This window comes from Sus scrofa, chromosome 15 (assembly GCF_000003025.6).
Source record: "Sus scrofa isolate TJ Tabasco breed Duroc chromosome 15, Sscrofa11.1, whole genome shotgun sequence".
Lineage (NCBI taxonomy): Eukaryota > Metazoa > Chordata > Mammalia > Artiodactyla > Suidae > Sus > Sus scrofa.
In genome coordinates this window covers 83,955,092-83,974,298 of record NC_010457.5, presented here as the reverse complement: position 1 = coordinate 83,974,298, position 19,207 = coordinate 83,955,092, and the positions used below count along the sequence as shown (strand labels likewise).

The 19,207-nt window shown below is 40.1% G+C and overlaps 1 protein-coding gene across 14 annotated transcripts in view; it reads right to left on the bottom strand.

Moving 5' to 3' along the window:
- The window catches only part of OSBPL6 (oxysterol binding protein like 6), a 228,556-nt gene that overhangs the window by 127,004 nt on the left and 82,345 nt on the right, over positions 1-19,207 (bottom strand). For 10 of the 14 annotated variants that reach the window (XM_021075890.1, XM_021075883.1, XM_021075892.1 and 7 more), the window contains exon 2: positions 3,046-3,240. The exons of 2 other annotated variants lie outside the window; for them this stretch is intronic. The gene's annotated coding sequence lies outside the window, so the exon portion shown is untranslated. Of the gene's footprint in view, positions 1-3,045; positions 4,044-19,207 lie in introns of those variants that run through there. 2 more of the 14 variants (XM_005657560.3, XM_003483689.4) reach the window with 2 other exon arrangements.

Here is a 19,207-nt window from a genome sequence, read left to right as displayed (position 1 = left end):
GAAGAGTTTAATTTCTGCCTCATATAATCAAGTCACAACTCAGCAAATGTATGGAAACAAATTTCCAGTTACTTTGTTTCCGTGAACTTAAACTTGATAGTCAAAGGGACTCATGTACATTTCATCTTTACAACTGTCAAGTATCAAGAGCCCCTTGGCCATACTGACCTAAGAGAGTCCATGAAATAGAGCAGGAGTAATGTAACCAGAGGACAGCAAACTACTAGAAGTAAACATCCAATCCAGGCAGCCTGCCTTCTTCTTTGCTTCAACACTAAAAATTAATATCCTGAGGCCTCAAATCTGCTTAAGGAACAGGCACTATCCATTTGAAAATTGGGTGGTTAGGCTAAGAATCACTGTTTTGGGATCAAGTCAGCTCCCTCCCATCCTAAACTGTGATCGAATAATTAATATTCGAGTTTAGCTAATGCAAGCAGAGAAGTGCCATGCCCATAAGGAACCTATGATTTGAAATGTTTCATGGTTAGGACTCTTTATTACTACATGGAAGTTGGATTTAACATCAAATGAAGAGGACCAAGTAGTCTGGTCCCCCAAAATATATAGTGATCCAAGATGGGGAAAGAGAAGTTTTGTGATTAACTACAAGCCTCTATGCTGGTCTGATTCTGACAGCGAGATTTCTCAGTGTCAAAAGTTCCGTACATGTAGATGACAGAGCATACAGCTCCCTGAATCACTCCGATGTCCAGAATGATTAAGGGCAGAAGATGCAATCTAAACAACCACAAGTATCATTCAAAAAAGAAGCCAACTCCAAGAATCACTTTTATCTCCCTGGGATCAAAATGGTCAGATCAGACAACGGAACCCTTAGGCTGTGACATATTAGACTCTGAGATGACAATCTCAAGGGCTGGAAAAAAATGACTCAGACCTTATCACTGGGCAAATCAGATTTCCAGACTAAGAACAATGGACTGTCTGGTTTTGGAAAAGTTTTCCTTCTTCATAGGCAAGCCTGGCACGTGTTAGCTTAACCTCAGAAAGCCATCATTCTCACAGTGCACACATTTTATATAAAATAATAAAATGGGAGTTCCCATCGTGGCGCAGTGGTTAACGAATCTGACTAGGAACCATGAGGTTGCGGGTTCGGTCCCTGCCCTTGCTCAGTGGGTTAACGATCTGGGGTTGCCGTGAGCTGTGATGTAGGTTGCAGACGCAGCTCGGGTTCCACGTTGCTGTGGCTCTGGCACAGGCTGGCAGCTACAGCTCCGATAAGACCCCTAGCCTGGGAACCTTCACATGCAGCGGCAGCGGCCCAAAGAAATAGCAAAAAGACTTAAGAATAAGGAGTTCCCGTCGTGGCGCAGTAGTTAACGAATCCGACTAGGAACCATGAGGTTGCGGGTTCGGTCCCTGCCCTTGCTCAGTGGGTTGACGATCCGGCGTTGCCATGAGCTGTGGTGTAGGTTGCAGACGCGGCTCAGATCCTGTGTTGCTGTGGCTCTGGCGTAGGCCAGTGGCTATGGCTCCGATTGGACCCCTAGCCTGGGAACCTCCATATGCCGCGGGAGCGGCCCAAGAAATAGCAAAAAGACCAAAAAAAAAAAAAAAAGACTTAAGAATAAAATAAAATAAAATGCCAACAGAGAATAAAGACTAAGGGAGAGTGACTGCATGTAAGGAGAGAAGAAATTTAAGCTTAAAGAAGTAATCTTGACCTCAAAAGCCTATAGATGCCAGGCAGCTAACATAAATCTGTGAGGCTGGTTGGGTAAAGACTAGCAAACTTTAGTCCTTGAAATAGTAATAAGACTAAATTATTAATCTTCTAAAAGAAGTGGTTATGTGGGTTTTTTGGGAGAGGGGGGTTGGCCGCATCTGTGGCATGCAGAAGATTGAACCCACTCACACCACCGTAATAACCAGAGCCACAGCAGTGACAATGCCATATCCTTAACCTGCTGAGCCACCAGGGACTCCAAGTGTCTGTTTTTCTTTTTTTTTTCTTAATGTGAAGTTTCCAGAATGTCCAATGTTGGCAATTAACTCAGTTTAAAAAAAATTTTTTTTACAGGTTAAAAAAATTACAGTGTAAAATTTGGCCTATAGGTCACCAGTCTGCAAGCTATGCTTTAAAATGTAACTTTAAATAATACAGTAATAAGCAGAAAGCTTCTGACATAACAGTGATTACACTAAATGAATGGGCCTTGATTTCTATACTACCAAGAGGGAGCAGTCCACGCAAGGAAAGGACAGACGTGACATCAGAACACCCGCAAGCATTTTCCAAATTCCCAGATGTCTGAACTCTCACCACCACCACCATGGCTGTCCCTATGCCCCAGAGAAAATAAGGGTTTGAATAGAGGACATACATTTCAAAAGATCCCCAAGGGCTGTAATGGTAAGCCCTCCCACTCTGGGGGTCTCAAGAAAGTAGAAAGCTTTGTAAAACTGGGAGGGATATGTCTAAACTGGGAAGACCAAACTCACCGAGCCTAAGATGTCAAAGAGTGTTTGCGAAGGGGCTCTGAAAATGGTAACTGCAAATATCAAAGATGACAAGGAACCCACAGCAAACATCAGTGGTATCGTATTAGTTACTTCAGCTTCACACGCAAAAAGAATATAATCAATCTTCTACCTGTTTACAATGAAAGATTAGAGAAACTGGATGCATTTTAAGAATGTGTGTCCATGCATATCTAATGAAAGCAAGGATAACCTTCCACCCATCTGCAGGCTTAGGATGCAGGTTCATTATTCAAGAAAGGAAGGGGAACATCTTATTTTCACATAATGGCCAGAATGCAGACAGGAAAAGGTTAGATATTTTGGCTTTTTTTTTTTTTTTTTAATTTCCCATTCTTAAAAAAAATGGCTGCACCACTTTTTATTAAGATGGTTACACATAACCAGAATTACCATGTCTTATTTTTAGATCTGATACACATAAAATATAGAAACACATTCCTGTGATTTGGTAATATCTCACTAATCTTTTGCCATCACTAAGCACTGCCTAATCTAACCCTGCCTGTGATTTAAGCTTGCATTCTTCTAACTTACCTTGTAACTGGGAGTCAAAGTCTTCCAGGTCAGCTTTAAGATAAAAGCTGTTCGAAGTAGTTTATCCTCAGGTGTCTGCAGCTTTTTTCCTGGGAACCTGGTCTGTCAATTAAGCTTGCTGGGGTTATCATGTAAATTATGAGAGAGTGGCTCCTTGATTATCTCTTCTTCCTTTTGTGCAGGAAGGGGGAGAAGCTGAAAAAGAGATTAAAGTCATACAGTACATCACCACAGACCTTTCATCAGCCTCTGTGGCCAACAGAAAATTCCTTTCAATTTATCTTTTGAGAAGAAAGTTCATAAGATTTGGGGCATCTCAGCTTTTTAACCTCCTTTGCTCAATCTTACATAATCTCAAAGACTAAGCACTGAGCTCCTCAGCAATCATAACAAGCATAATTTACACCTTACCCAGAGCTGACAGTAAGAAAACTCTCAATTTATAAAGCAAGTGTTTTCTAAAAGGAGACTAAGCATATTTTCCATAAACACCTTTAAACCTCCAGTTAAAGGTAAACCTCAAACAGCTTTTTAAAAGTCACTATGAAATGGTTCCATCAACCTGTGTATAAATGTAGAACAAATGCACAATCCCAATACCCTGATGAAGACCTATTAATAGTCTCTAATTTGCCTTAATCGTTGCCAAACTTCTGGAACAATCCTTTAGTAGAAATACCTAACTATACCAGCAAAGTATAGTGTTCAACTTGACCTAATTTCTCAGAAGGCAAAGAAACAATATTTTATGAGAAGATAAAACATGTTCCATTTAAGTTAAAAAAAAAAAAAAGAAGAAGAAGAAGAAATCTCTAATCCTAAAATGTGACAGCAATTTTTTTTTTTCCTTCAACACATAGACCTCTCTCTAGTAGGCTCATTTATTCACAAGATAGCTTTAAAAATTACTCTTCTGGACTTCCTGTTGTGGCTCAGCGGTTAATGAACCTAACTGGCATCCATGAGGACGCAGGTTCAATCCCTAGCCTCACTCAGTGGGTTAAGAATCTGGCATTGCTGTGGCTGTGGCGTAGGCCGGCAGCTGTAGCTCTGATTCAACCCCTAGCCTGGGAATCTCCATATGCCGTGGGTACAGACTCAATTGTTTAAAAAAAAAAAAAAATTACTCTCCAGGTTTGATGATTTTTCAAGCCTATTCTTTCATTCTGTTTTAATTTCTTCTCTTTTTACTTATAAAGAAGAAAAAAGAGAAAATGCACATACACACACATTTACTAAAATACTACGCTTTAATAAAAGTACAAAAGATAGTGTCTACCCAGTATCTTATGCTGTGATTGCTCTTTATGTACCATTTTCTGGGGGGGAAAAAAGCATTTGTTTGAAATGCCCCTCTAGCTCTACAAAAAAGCTTTTTAAAACTCTACCGTGTGCTAAGACAATTCTGTGCATCTGATAATTCATCAATAAAATTTGATTGATGACCATGATGATGACATAGAAGAACTCGGGTTAGGAACCATCAAAATTACTTTTGTGGAGTTCCTGTAGTGGCTCAGCAGAAATGAATCCAACTAGTAACCATGAGGTTGTGGGTTTGATCCCTGGCCTCATTCAGTGGGTTAAGGATCTGGCATTGCCACTGCCGTGGCTGTGGCTGTGGCTGGTAGCTAGAGCTCCGATTTGACCCCTAACCTTGGAACCTCGATATACTGCAGTGCAGCCCTAAAAAGTAAAAAAAATAAAAATAAAAAAAAAAATTACCAGTCTACCAGTACATGGTTCAGATATAATCAACCATCCCTGGTAGTTACTAAAGCCAGAAATATTAGGAAGACTCATTTTAATTCAGCTTCAAAAACTTGATTAGGACAGAAAGATTTATATCATCACATTCAAATTCAAAATTTCCAAGCGACGGGAGTTCCCATTGTGGCTCAGTGGTTAACGAACCCGACTAGAACCCATGAGAGGCAGGTTCGATCCCTGGCCTTGCTCAGTGGGTTGGGGATCTGGTGTTGCCATGAGCTGTGGTGTAGGCCAGCGGCTAGCTCTGATTTGACCCTAGCCTGGAAACCTCCATATGCTGCAGGTGTAGTCCTAAAAAAGCAAAATAAAACAAAACCAAAACCAAAAACCAGAAAATTAACCAAGTGGCAACTAAACTTTATTTTAAATTATAAACTGTAAGGGATCTTGTTTTACCTTGTACATAAACTGCGTATGGGGCAGAAGTCCAAAGTTCAATTCTGATTACTCCTTGTGACAATAAGCACTGAAGATTAATTCTTCAAGTTCTCGTTAAAAAATAAACTCAAACTATAACCAAAACTGATGTTTTACAAGAAAACATTATACCTGGTTTTTATCAAAACACACCAAAAGAATCATGCTCTAAGTTAACAGTACCCTTTGCAGACCAGAAAGACTTCTAACACCCTACCTCCTGAGCCATTAAAAAATTAAAAGTTGTAAAGGTTGGAAAGGTTGCACCACAGCCAGTTCCTTTATATACCAGTCAGCCCTGAGTAGGAGTCTCTGCAAAATCTCATCAGGGGAGTTTATAGTGATTTGGCAAAGGTTCCTTTTGAATGGCTCATTCAGGAAGCAAATGATCCGTTATCTTTGCAGCAGAATTTTTCCTGTGAGTCATGTGACTAATCCTCCCACAGCCTGGATTTTGCCCACTAAACACTGTGTTCTTGTCCAGCACCCCCCCCCACATTCCACTTATGTCCTATTCAAGCCCCTCCAAGCACATGATGTATCCTACCAAGGACTTAACTGTGCTGTGTAGCACTAAGTCAATGCAGGGAATGCAAAATGGGAGCAAGATGAAACAAGCTCCATCACTCTGTAAAATATTAAAGACAAGATTTTTAAAGTTGTAAAGACAGTAAAGACTGTAGCCCAAGACACAATACAAAACCATTCTTCATTATCTTACTTACCTTGTCTACTGTCTCCACTAAATACCTTAGTTAGTGAAGAGATATTTATTTTACATTTCTCACTGGCAGCAAAGTTTAGAGAAAAAATTGATTTTTTCTTTTCTACTTGTGATAATCCCAAGTACACTAAGAATTTCTATACTATGTCTAAATCGCTGGAGAATACAGTTTTAGGGCTACAACCCAATAGAGTTTATAGAAATGGGTTGTGCTGACGTAATTTCCTAAGGCGAAAAGCACAAACACCAGGCACTTTTACCCAGCAACTGTGGTTAAGAGCAGACTTTTTAATTAATTAATTTTTTTTTTTTAGGGCCATAGCCTAGGTATTTAGAAGTTCCCAGGCTAGGGGTTGAATGGGAGCTGCACCACAGACATAGAAAGACCAGATCTGAGCCGTGTCTGCAACCTACACTGCAGCTAATGGCAACACCGCATCCTTAACCCACTTAGGGAGGCCAGGGATTGAACCCACATCCTAACTGATACCAGTCAGGTTCATAACCTGCTAAACCACAATGGGAACTCCCTGAAGAGCAGCTTTTAATTTGGAAATATATCTAATCTCATTAGTGCTATGTATATTGCATTTCAAACAGTGAGGAAAAGTGTATGATGGGAAAGCATAGATTGCAGTTACAATATTCAGAGGTTAGGTTAGTAGGAGAGTTCCCTTGTGGTGCAGCAGGTTAAGGCTCTGATGTCCCTGCAGCAGCTCAGGCTGCTGATGTGGCATGGGTTCTATCCCTGGTCCAGGGAACTTCCACATGCCATGGGTGTAGCCAAAAAAAAAAAAAAAAAAAGACAATGGGGGAAGGAAGAAAAGGCAGAGAGTAGGAGGCTAGAAACAGTGTGGAAGGTCTTTAGCTCTGGTGAAAGACCAGATTTCATTGTGTGGGCTGTGGAGAAAAGGAGTGAAGTTCAGAGCAGGGGAGTCATGTGACTATGCTTCAGGGAGGCAGATTCAGGAGAACAAATTGGAGGAAAGAGAACCCAGATGCAGGAGAGGATCTCAGAAGACACAGCAGCCAAAAATGGAGCACAGAGCTACCTAGGTGAGTGGGCATTCAGTGCGGACAAGTGAAGAGCTTACATAAATTTTGTACCCTAAACTCCTATCTGACAGGCAGAATGTGATCCCATTTGGCTTCACATATTTCCCGTCTCACCAAAACAACAGAAAATAAAGCATATGTGAAAATATAGCCAATATTGTATAATAACCAAAAATGGAATATAACCTTTAAAAATTGTAAATCACTATATTATACACCTAAAACATAAACTTTGTACATCAACTATATCCTAATAAAAAAAGAAAAAAGAAAGTGTATCCACTTTTGTAAGAAATGTGATTGAAGTAATTAATATAAGAGATGGTCAACATGCCAATAAACTAAAATAATGTACTCAACCCAAAACTTATGTTTCTCATTCTGCTATATTTCTATGATCTAGGCCAATATTTCCAGACTTTTTTTTTTTTTGGTTTGTATTTAACTTGGTTCAAATTGAGACATATATCCCTAAAGGTAGGAAAAGTGTAGTATTTCTGCAAATCCCAAAAGTTGAGCAGAAGGGAATACCTGGCATTTATCAAGTAGTCAAAGGAAAAAAAATTTTTTCCAAATTACAACAGGCAGTTTTATTAATACTGACAAAAATTCAGATGACTGATTATACAGGTAAGAATTCTGATTATAGATTATTAAAGGAATCTTCAATTTTATTTTTCCCTTGACAATTTATTTCTCTTTTCTTTTCTTTTTCTTTCTTCTTTTTTTTTTCTTTTCTTTTTTGTCTTTTTAGGGCTGAACCCGCAGCATATGGAAGTTCCCAGGCTAGGGGTTGAATCAGAGCTGTAGCTGCTGGCCTACACCACAGCCACAGCCACGCAGGATCCGAACTGCATCTGTGACCTACACCACAGCTCACGGCAATGCCGGATCCTTAACCCACTGAGGGAGGCCAGGGATTGAACCCTTGTCCTCATGGATACTACTTGAGTTTGTTAACCACCAAGCCATGACAGGAACTCCTCCCTTGACAATTTCTGTTTAGATCCAAAGAACAAATATTGCAGAAACCACTCAACAGTTCTATTATTCAGTTGAGTAAGATTTTATTTAAAATTTTGCTTTTTAAAAAAACCCTCCTTAACTAAAGCATATAAATGTGCTTTGGCAATATCCTAATATTCCCAAAGCTGTAGGCTATAAAGCAAGAGTCAGCACTTTCTTTGTGAGGGGTCAAATCAGTAAACATTTTAGGTTATGTGGGTCATGCTGTATTCCACTTAATGCAACTACTCAACTCTGCCCTTTTAGCAGGAAAGCAGCCACAGACAATGTGTAAATGAATGAGTCTGTCTGTGCCCCAATAAAACTTTACAAAAATGTGGTGGCTTCCATTTGGCCCATGGACTGTAGTTTGCTGACCCCAGCCTAAGAGACAGCCCAACTGTGGCAACCTGGTGTGGTTTCATTGTTCTTTCCTCCTTGGTGTGTATAACTCTGATGAAGTAATAACAAAATAACTGAGAAAATGGGCTTCAAGGAAGATCTCTGCTGGTGTAGTATAAAAGGGAAAACAAAATGAAGAGGTTCTAAGAAATGGATGGATTCAAGGAGACAAGAAAAGTCTGGGGTAAATTAAAACAAGAATATAGAGTTTGGGGATGTCTTAGATCACTGTTAAGAGAATCCAACAGATATTCCAAGAGGAAATACGAAAATATGACTCATGCAACCATTTCAGGAAGTGCTCCAATTAATGCCAAAAATGCTTATTAGTTGGGAGAAAACTTCAGGGAAAATGTAACCTATTAAATGAAAATATGTTGAAGAAATGCATGAATCTTGACAGAATACTCATGCGAGAAAAAGCCAGGGAATTTGGAAATGTATGAAAGTCTCAGATCATATTTTCTTCATGAATTCTGATAAGCATACTATACTTACTTGATGGGGGGGTCGTTCAGTGAATAAGGAACTACTGTCATTAAAGCTTACCAATCTATATTTAAATCTATAAAATTTATAACAAAAAGAGTTATAACAAAATCTATAAAAGAGTTATAACAAAGACTATCATAATACTATCATGAGGTTACCACTAATTTACCATTGAAAGTGATTTTTACCAGCTCTGTGACTTGGCGCAAATGACTGACCTCTCTGTGCCTCAGGTTCCTCATGTGTAAAATGCAGCTCTTCCAGAGGTCTTGAGGATTAAGCCAGTTAATGTATGCAGAGTGTTCAGAACAGAGCGCTCAAACACTATAACGCTGCTGCTCCCCTGAGTCTCGCCTTCCCATCCAGCTTTACCGGATATGCCTCCTCTGCCCTTGTCTTCTCCTTCTAGGCTCCCTGGTGGCCCTGACTCACCCAGAGGGCTTAAACCTCCCATTTGCAGAGACAGCCAAATCTCTCTCTCTCTCTCTCTCTCCAAGGCTGAGTTCTTTTCCAGATTGCATTTTCAACCACTGGAAGAGTTCATGGGCACCCAAAGCTCTGTGGTTCTAAAAATCAGGCCATCATCTCTCCACCTTTGCTCCTCTCCTTCTTCGTCCTCTGTCTTAGTTAATGACATCACCATCTATCCTTAAACTAAATTAGAAAAGACACCTCGTTTCAATTATTTTATGTGCAACTTTCCCATTTAAGTCACTCTGGGTCCTCTCGCTCCTATCTCCGATATATCTTTCATAGTCATTGCTCTCTTTTTGCCATCTCAGCGATCAATGGCCTAGATTATTTATATCTGCCTCCTGATTTCTCTGTTTCCAATCATTCTCTCCTCCAGGCCATCTCTCAGGGTCATCAGAGTCATCTTTCTTAAAACACACATTGGATCGTAGTGTTCTCTATTCTCAATTATTCTCTGCTGCTTGAGGGAGAGGGGTCTACAGACCTACAGTTGAGCTTTAGAGCACCTGGGAACCCTCTGAAATTAGATACCAAAATTTGTGAGCCCTTGATTTTAAAAAGGTGACTAAGAGGACAATTTTTAAACTGCTCAGCAGGGTACAATCTGCAATCGTCAAGTGCATCTTACTTTTCTCTCCTCGTGTCCTCCTTTAGGTATAGGGAACATCATATTGTCCTTCAAATATGCATGTCAAATGCCATTTCACCTCTCTGAGCCTTTGCATCTGTTCCCTCTATCTTCAATGCTCTTCTCTGCCTGTGGAGCACTTGAGCATCCTTTAAGTCCTGGCTCAAGTCTCAGATGTCACCTCTGTGAAGCCTTGTCCGCAACTATGCATGGGCAACAAAAGAGACATTAAATAGATTTCTGATGTCTATCATAACACTGGTCTGAAATTTCTTAAATTCAAAGCTTCATATGACACAGAATAAATAGCCTTCAATATTTAGACACATATTGTGTTTCCTCAAGTCTAGGGACCTCCTTACTGGTGTCTTTGGATTTTAATGAGATCAAGAGTAAAGACCCTTAAATCTAAGTGCCTAAGTTCAAATCCTGGCTCAGCCAATTACCAGTAATGGGCCCCTGGACAGTTACATAGCTTCTCAATGCCTCAATTCATGATCTGTAAAGATGGAAGGAGTAACAGTACCTACCCTTCAGGACTATTTTGAAGATTAAATGAGTTTGTACGTCAGTGTTTAAAATTACGTATGTGCTTGCTGTTATTATAATTATTTATTGAATTCAGTGGCCAGCACTAGAGGTTCCAAGAGCTAATGAGAGAGAAAACTAATTGACCTTGCCAATAAACCTCAAGCTTTAGTCAACTGAGTTAATTAGCCAAAGAATGCTAACAATAATGGCCCTTTCACTAATGTTTTTATCAATTGAAAAGTGTTCCAAGCCTATCTGATAAAATTCAGATATTTCTCCCTTTGCCTCCAATAGCTAAAAACCTCAGCTTAGCATATTTCTAAGGCACACCACAGGTAGACTAAAATAAGTCCTTTGAACAGAAAAAACAAAACAAAACCCAAAAAACCAGAGTTGCTCTTTCCTGGGCACTAAATCAATGAGCCTCCTCATTGCTTACAAAGTAAGTGCCCAATATGCAGGGAAAATGCTAAGTAGGAAATTGAGAAGAAAGATAAAGGAGCTTAATGACTCAGCTTTTAAACAAAGCAGATTGTTTGCCAGAGAAATAGGGTATTAGGGTATTTTAGCACCACCCACTTGGTCAAAAAAAAATTAAATTAAATTTAAAAAAAGCTGTGAAATGTAGATCCTAACATCACTGAACTTGGGGAGGAATCAAAATAAATGCACAATGTAGTGATAGAGCTGACTTTCATCAGAGTGACAGGATTATGAGATATATTTGGCACTGCCTCTGTGGAAAATTTTCAGCCCAAAAGAAAAAAAAAAAAGCCATTTGACCCAGACCACACATATTGCAGTTGTGTAACAGTATTTTTTGTTCCACAACAAACTGCCAAAAGGGTCACTTTACTCTTTATGAATAATCATACTTAATAATCAGACCTAAGCTAAAACACTTGAGTTAATATTTGAAACTAAGGAAAGAGAGACTAAAGCCCCAATTCCTACCCTGGTATTACAAGCCCTCCATGATCTAACTCCAAACAACCTTTCAACTCTATCTTCCATGATAGACTACCTGAAATCTTCTACCAAACAGAAACCCCTGCAATTCCCCCCAAACAGACCCACTCTGCCCATTCCGTGTTTCTTCTGATGAAAACAGTCTTCCTCTTACATCCCCAAAGTCTAAAGACCACCTTCCTTTAAACCCTGTGTGGATGAGCTGAAGCCACTTCCTATGGCTCAGCTTCAGTAATCCGTGCTCAGCACCTCTTGGACTTTCCTCAGTCCAACCTGATCAGAGTCTTTGACACATGTGTCTTTTCTTCCCCAGAATGAATGCTCTCTGAGGGCAACATCTACACATGCTCCATCTCTGTAAGCCCAACTACACCACACATGGCAGGACTCATCCTTTTTCCTAAAGAATACAGGAAGTATACTAAAGTGTGCTGAAACTCATTGTGACCAATGATTGAAACCAAGTGGACAAGCTTTGCTGGAGAAAGGCTTCAGTTAAAAAGATATGCAGAGTTTCCATTATGGCTCAGTGGAAATGAGCCTGACTAGTATCCATGGGTTCGATCCCTGGCCTTGCTCAGTGGGTTAAGGATCCAGCATTGCTGTGAGCTGTAGTGTAGGTTGTAGACATGCTCAGATCCTGCATTGCTGTGCCTGTGGTGTAAGCCAGCGGCTACAGCTCTGATTCGAGCCCTAGCCTGGGTACTCCCATATGCCCTAAAAAAATCCCTCCCCCCCAAAACAAACAAACACACAAACAAACTAAACAGATATGCAATAAGATTTGTTTTCTTGTGAAGGGAGTTGAGAGATGAGAATTTTAACACTACTCCTAGGGCAGAGAAACCATCATTTACATTTATCAACTGGTGATTTCCCAACAACTACTAACAGTGGTGCATTAAAAGCTTCCCTCCCACTCATGTAACTGATAATACACTTCCAAAGTCAGAGAAAGCCTAAGACAGCTGGAGCTGTATTTCCCCTACTATAGACTCAAAACACTACTCATCTCTGGGCTTTGGATAAAGAGTTCTAGAGATCTGTGTACACAGTGATAATTTTATTTTTTATTTTTATTTCTTGGCTGTGCCCGAGGCATGCTGAAGTTCCTGGACCAGGGACTGATTGAACCCATGCCACAGCTGTAAACCAGAGCCACTGCAGTCACCATGCTGGCATTGATCCTTAATCTGCTGAGCCACAAGGGAACTCTTATAGTGATAATTTCAATCTTCATCTCTAACGTGCCTTACACTCTAAATATTCAGGGACCAAACTGTAAAAATCAGAGAATGTGATATGTAACAGAACCCACCAGTGCCAAGGAAAGAATAACAAAAGAACCCCTAAACCCAGACAGCCTGATATTGTTTGGGCAGTTCACTGGTCCTAGTAGGCCAGTTGGATGGTATTAACTGAAACACTTATTGGATCACAAAGGAGAGGCTGACTTCACTCTGGGGTGATTCTCCAGGGCAGTGCTCATCGGTATGTTCTCACCAGACCACTGCACAGCTGCCCACTCTCTACAGTTCTATATTCACAGATGACATTTCTCTGCCTACTCGGTTCACAAACTGTTACATAAATGTTTAAATACGCATTCCTAAATGTAATTTTCCTAAAACCCCAATTCTGAAAGAAGAGATGACTTAAGTCCTAAACCCAGGAGAAAAAAACATTTTTACAGGGATGTCTGGACTCAGAGTCATATTAGTGGCAAACTTTCTGTTGAGTGTTCTACTTGAGATGGTTTTCCTATCAATGACACTTGGAACATTCAGTCTCCAATATCATGTTGCGGGTATCTCTTGGATTACTGGAAGGGCAATTGAATCCTTTGGGCATGTAGTAGGAGATTCTGTTTTAACTTACTTTTAAAATAACTATAGGGAGTTTCTGTTGTGGCTCAGCAAGTTACCAACCAGACTAGTATCCATGAGGATGCAGCCTTGCTCAGTGGGTTAAGGATCTGGCACTGCCATGAGCTGTGGTGTAGGTCACAGATGTGGCTTGTATCTGGTGTTGCTATGGCTGTGGCGTAGGCTGGCAGCTGCGGCTCTGATTTGATCCCTAGCCATATGCAGAACCTCCATATGCTGCAGGTACAGATGCGTCACTAAAAAAGAAAAAAAAAACCTGTACATTCCTTTAAAGTACAAACATGCCTACCACGCACGAACCAAGATCAAAATAATGTTAATGTGTTAGCAAATTAGGTAAACATTGTCAGTGGCACCATCATAAATTATATTTTGAAATGATAAAATAGACTCAGAGTATACGGTTTATATATAAAATCTGTATTTTTTTCCATACATGGCTTAGCTAAATGACCGTGGCCTAATTTCTCTTCAAGTTAGTCTCTTTTAGGAGTTGCCATCGTGGCTCAGTGGTTAACGAATCCAACTAGGAACCATGAGGTTGCGGGTTCGATCCCTGGCCTTGCTCAGTGGGTGAAGGATCCAGCGTTGCCGTGAGCTGTGGTGTAGGTTGCAGACACAGCTCGGATCCCATGTGGCTGTGGCTGTGGCGTAGGCCAGCGGCTACAGCTCCTATTAGACCCCTAGCCTGGGAACCTCCATATGCCGCGGGAGCGGCCCTAGAAATGGCAAAAAAAAAGACAAAAAAAAAAAAAATTAGTCTCTTTTACCTCCTATGCTACCCTGATGGAATTATTTCAATCTGCCCCACTTCTTAGGCCTCTGGCTGCATCAATTCATCCAGATTTCTATTGGGTTTCCACGGTGACTTACTCGTTTGCTCATTAGACCACAAAAAAAATCTGACAACTAAATCAGCCCTATTAACAATTCTTATGAATAAAGTTTCCTGTATTGAGATAAATGATACTAGCAATAAAAGGAGAATAAATTTTAAAATATTGAGACAGTGAACAATGACATCCATTACAATTTAAAATTGTTCTGGGAATTTAATTTTATGTCATGGATGGATTAAAAAAAATGTATGAAGAGAGAGTTCCCATCGTGGTTCAGAGGTAACAAGCCTGACTAGCATCCGTGACGACGTGGGTTCGATCCCTGGCCTCACTCAGTGGTTAAGGATCTGGTGTTGCCTTGATCTGTGGTGTAGGTCACAGACACAGCTTGGATCCTGCATTGCTGTGGCTGTGGTGTAGGCCAGCAGCTGCAGCTTCAATTTGACCCCTAGCCTGGGAACTTCCATATGCTATATGTGAGGCCCTAAAAAGCAAGTAGACTGTAATATCACATAACAGCAATTTTCCTTGAAATTGAGTACTTCCTTAGGGCACAAGTGGAAGCCTGTGCTATCATGAAAAGAGCAGAGGCTTTGGAGTTAAACCGGCTTAGTTCAAATCCCAGTGATAATGTTTGCTATGAAACTGAGCAGGTTACTTAAGCCTATCAGATCTCAATTTCCCCACCTGAAAAATGGGGAAAAATCTAATAAAACCTAATTCAAGTTGCTTTGAAAATTACAGATGATATATATTCAGGATCTATCAGATACCTGCAACGTGATATTGGCACATACCCCATGACAGGTGCTCAACTGGCAGCTATATAAAGGTTTATTAACTCATAAATTTTCACACTTCAGAATTATTCTTTAGTTCTTGTGACATACACACATAATTTATGTATAAATACACAGACATCACTGAGTAGTATGTTTGGCTGCCAACTGACATACCTCTGATAAAGACCAACTAACATTAGACTCAAATTTTTTCCTTTTTAAAAATTGAGATTTGGAGTTCCCCACGTGACTCAGTTGTTAATGAATCTGACTAGGAACTATGAGGTTGTGGGTTCGATCCTTGTTCTCACTTAGTGGGTTAAGGATCCAGCGTTGCCATGAGCTGTGGTGTAGGTCCCAGACGCGGGTGGATCCTGCATGGCTGTGGCTGTGGCATACATAGGCTGGCAGCTACAGCTCCAATTAGACCCCTAGCCTGGGAACCTCCATCTGCCGCGGGTGTGGCCCTATAAAAGACCAAAAAAAAAAAAATTGAGATTTATGGATTATTCTAATATCTCTATAGGTCATATAGTCACTTCCCGTATCTGTGGAGGATTGGTTCTAGGATTCCTCCCCACTAATACCAAAACCCCAGGATGCTCAAGTCCCTCACATAAAATGATGCAGTATTTGCCTATAGCCTATGCACATCTTCCCCTATACTTTAAATCATCTCTAGATTACTTATAATAGCTAATACGATGTAAATGCTATGTAAGTATGATGTAAATGCTATGTAAATACAATTGCTCTTCTTTTTAATACACTTCGATACTGCAGTTTTTCCCAACTGAAAGTTTGCGGCAACCAAGTCTATGGGTGCCATTTTTCCAACAGCATTTGCTCACCTCATGTCTCTATGTCACATTTTGGTAATTCTTGCAATACTTCAAACATTTCTGTTATTATTACGTTATGATGATATGTAATCTTTGATGTTACTATTGCAAAAAAGATGACTCACTGAGGTCTCAAGTGATGGTTATTTTTTAGCAGTAAAGTATTTTTAAATTAAGGTAGCACATTGTTTAAGACACAATGTTACCGCACACTTAACAGACTACAGTGTAGTTTAAGGATAATCCTTAAACACACTAGGAAGCCAAAAAACTTGTGTGACTCATTTTATTGTGATATTCACTTTATTGCAGTGGTCTGGAACCAAATCATCAATACCTCCAAGGTATGCCTGTAGTTGCTAGCACGCCACAAATCCAAGTTTTGCTTTCAAATTTTTCTGAATATTTTTTCCCTGAGTATTTTCAATCTGTGTTGAAATCCACAGATGCATTTGCCAATGTAGAACCTGCATATATGGAGGACTAACTGCACTTTCTTCAAACTCCAAATTTGCCATCCCAGGGAGAAATTACATGCAAACATCATTAAAATATTCATGTCAAATAACCAACTTTTATGAGGTTTGTAGAAATAAGACTCTACCTTTAAAAATTCAAAGCTCCACAACCAATAGGTAACTGTCAGGCAGTAAGTGGCTACAAGACCAGACGCTGGAACCATCAAGGTTCAAATTCCTCTCTACTCCTCCTGAGCATGTGACCTTGGGGGAGGAGTTATATTATTTCTCTGTTCTTTGGTTCCTTATCCGTAAAATGGAGTTACCAAGAGTACCCAATTCATAGGGTTGTAATGAGAACTGAACAAGTACACAGAAGATGCCTGTTGTCAGCTTTTACTATTATGAAAGCAGCTTTGTCCAACAGTCACACTGCATATATATCCAGACTCAATTATTCATGGCCATGCTTTGTGGTTTCTCTTTTTCACCCCCTTCTCCACAAAAAGAAAATGAGAGATCTTCCTTGATAAGAGAGCCGAATTGAAGAATTTATTGGTAAGCATTCACAGCCTGATTCCTCTCCTACTGGGTGTCGATCTGACCTGAGCACAACCCCAACCCTGCTGCAGGGCCCTCTTGGAAGCTCCTCTCGTGTGCAGACCACAGCCCGTCCCAAGGGAGGAGGGGAGGGAAGCTTTGGTTATGAACCCATCCATGTACCAACCACTGTCTTATTACGAGCCTTGCCCCACATCCTTAATTTTATTCAACAGCAACAGCAGGACAAGAATTCTTGGCACAGAGCAGACTCTCAATTAGGATTCTGGAATGAATAGCATCATGAAACTGACAAGGGACAAAGCTGGGAGGCTTGATAACTGCAAAGGTCAGAATTCAGTAATTGGTTGCCACTGTGCTCTGCTCTCATATTTGCCTCCTTCCCTGAACTATAGATCTATCTCAGGATCTACTCAAATACTGACTGAATGCCTACATTGGGCCTGGCCGAGAGCATTCAGAGTCTTGAAATATGGGCAATACCAACATTGAGAAAAACTCATCCCCCTCTTTAGTTATGTTGACCAGAGTCTTCATACATTTTGAAGAAACTTAACTGAAATCTATAAAATAATTCAGAATCTGTATTTAAATTCTTTTACAATGCTGGTGGGAATGGAAATTGATATGACCACTTCAGAAAAATGTCTGTTAAAGGTAAAAATACTCTACAACACAGCAATTCCACTTCTGGATATATGTTCAAGAGAAGTGAGTGCTTATGTCTATTAAAAGGCAAATTTGAGAATGTTCATAGAAACTTTCTTCATAATGGCCCCAAACGTCCATTAGGAACAATACACAGAAATGAAAAAAAAAAAAAATCAACTACATATGCAAGCAATAGGAGGCAACAACATGGTGAATCTTGACCCAAAGAGAACCACTGTATAATTCCATTTATATGAAGTTTAAGGACAGGTTGAATTAAAGTGCAATGACAGCAGTCAGTATGGTGGTTACTGTTAGATGATACAGAGAGGGAAGAGACATGAAGGAACTTTGTGCTAGAAATGTTTTATATCTTCATCTGGAGGTAGTGTTGTGCATACATAGACTTAAAAAATTAATGGCTATACCTGAGTTACACCGCTTAACAAACAAGGAAAAACCACCATCACTCATTCATTCATTCATTCATTCCATTGCATGCCTACCACTATGGCAGGTACTCAAGCATGGTTCTCAGTGCTATGGAGTTTGGATGTAAGTGCAGAAAATCACTTCACTGGTAGTACTATTCATCTGGCAATAATTCAGATACCACCTTCTGACATCTCATCTGTACTTTTCTTCAATTACTTGATATTTTATATTTTGCTTAGATTTACAGCTAACTTAAAATCTAAAACTCCAGAGTTCCCATCCCTGCTCAGCAGTTAACAAACCCAAATAGCATCCATGAGAACGTGGGTTTGATCCCTGGCCTCCCTCAGTGGGTTAAGGATCTGACATTGCCATGAGCTGTGCTGTATGTTGCAGATGCAGCTCGGATCCCAAATGGCTATGGTTGTGGCTGTGGTGGCTGTGGCATAGGCCGGCGGCTACAGCTCTGATTCGACCCCTAGCCTGGGACCCTCCATATGCTGTGGGTGTGGCCCTAAAAAGACACATACACACATACAAAAATGTAAATTCTGCAAATTCCTTGGTTGTTTTTAAGTCTTTCTATGCCCTTAAATGCCTAGCACGGCATCTTATACAGAGCAAGTGTTTGATAATTTCTTATTAGCCTATCTCATCAGAGTACCTCGCTTGGCCTCAGGTTTCCTGGCCAGTGTTCTCTTCTCTAGGTTTTTCTCTAGGTTTTTCACTTCGCCATTTATGAAGCCTGAAAATCTGTAAAATACTTAAGATAGTACCCAGTGTATACTTACAGATACTATTTCTACCACTAGAGTGTAGGTTGGGCTTATGTTATGCTAAGTTTTCTTTCATTAACCCTTTCATCCTATAAGAGATTGAAATTCATCCTATATAATTTCATACTATTATAAAATCTTAGAATATGTAAGAGGTTAAGTGGGGAAAGTACAGATAAAACCAATAAACTCATGTCACTGGAGAGAAATGGACAAACCTTGCTGAGAGCTCAAAACATACTGGCAAAAACAAAAATAGCCATGCCTCTCCACTTCCCCTTCCTAGAGGGCTTGCAGCCCTGCCAATGCCAAACATACCCACACGCCCAGAAAACACCCTTGAGAATGACATGCTTATTCATCCCCCTAGTATCTTTTTTTAAGGTGACTTCTCTAAGGATCACTCATTTAAAAGAGCCAAGAAAAAGCACAACCCCCACAATAGTTAACAATAGTTACCCCTG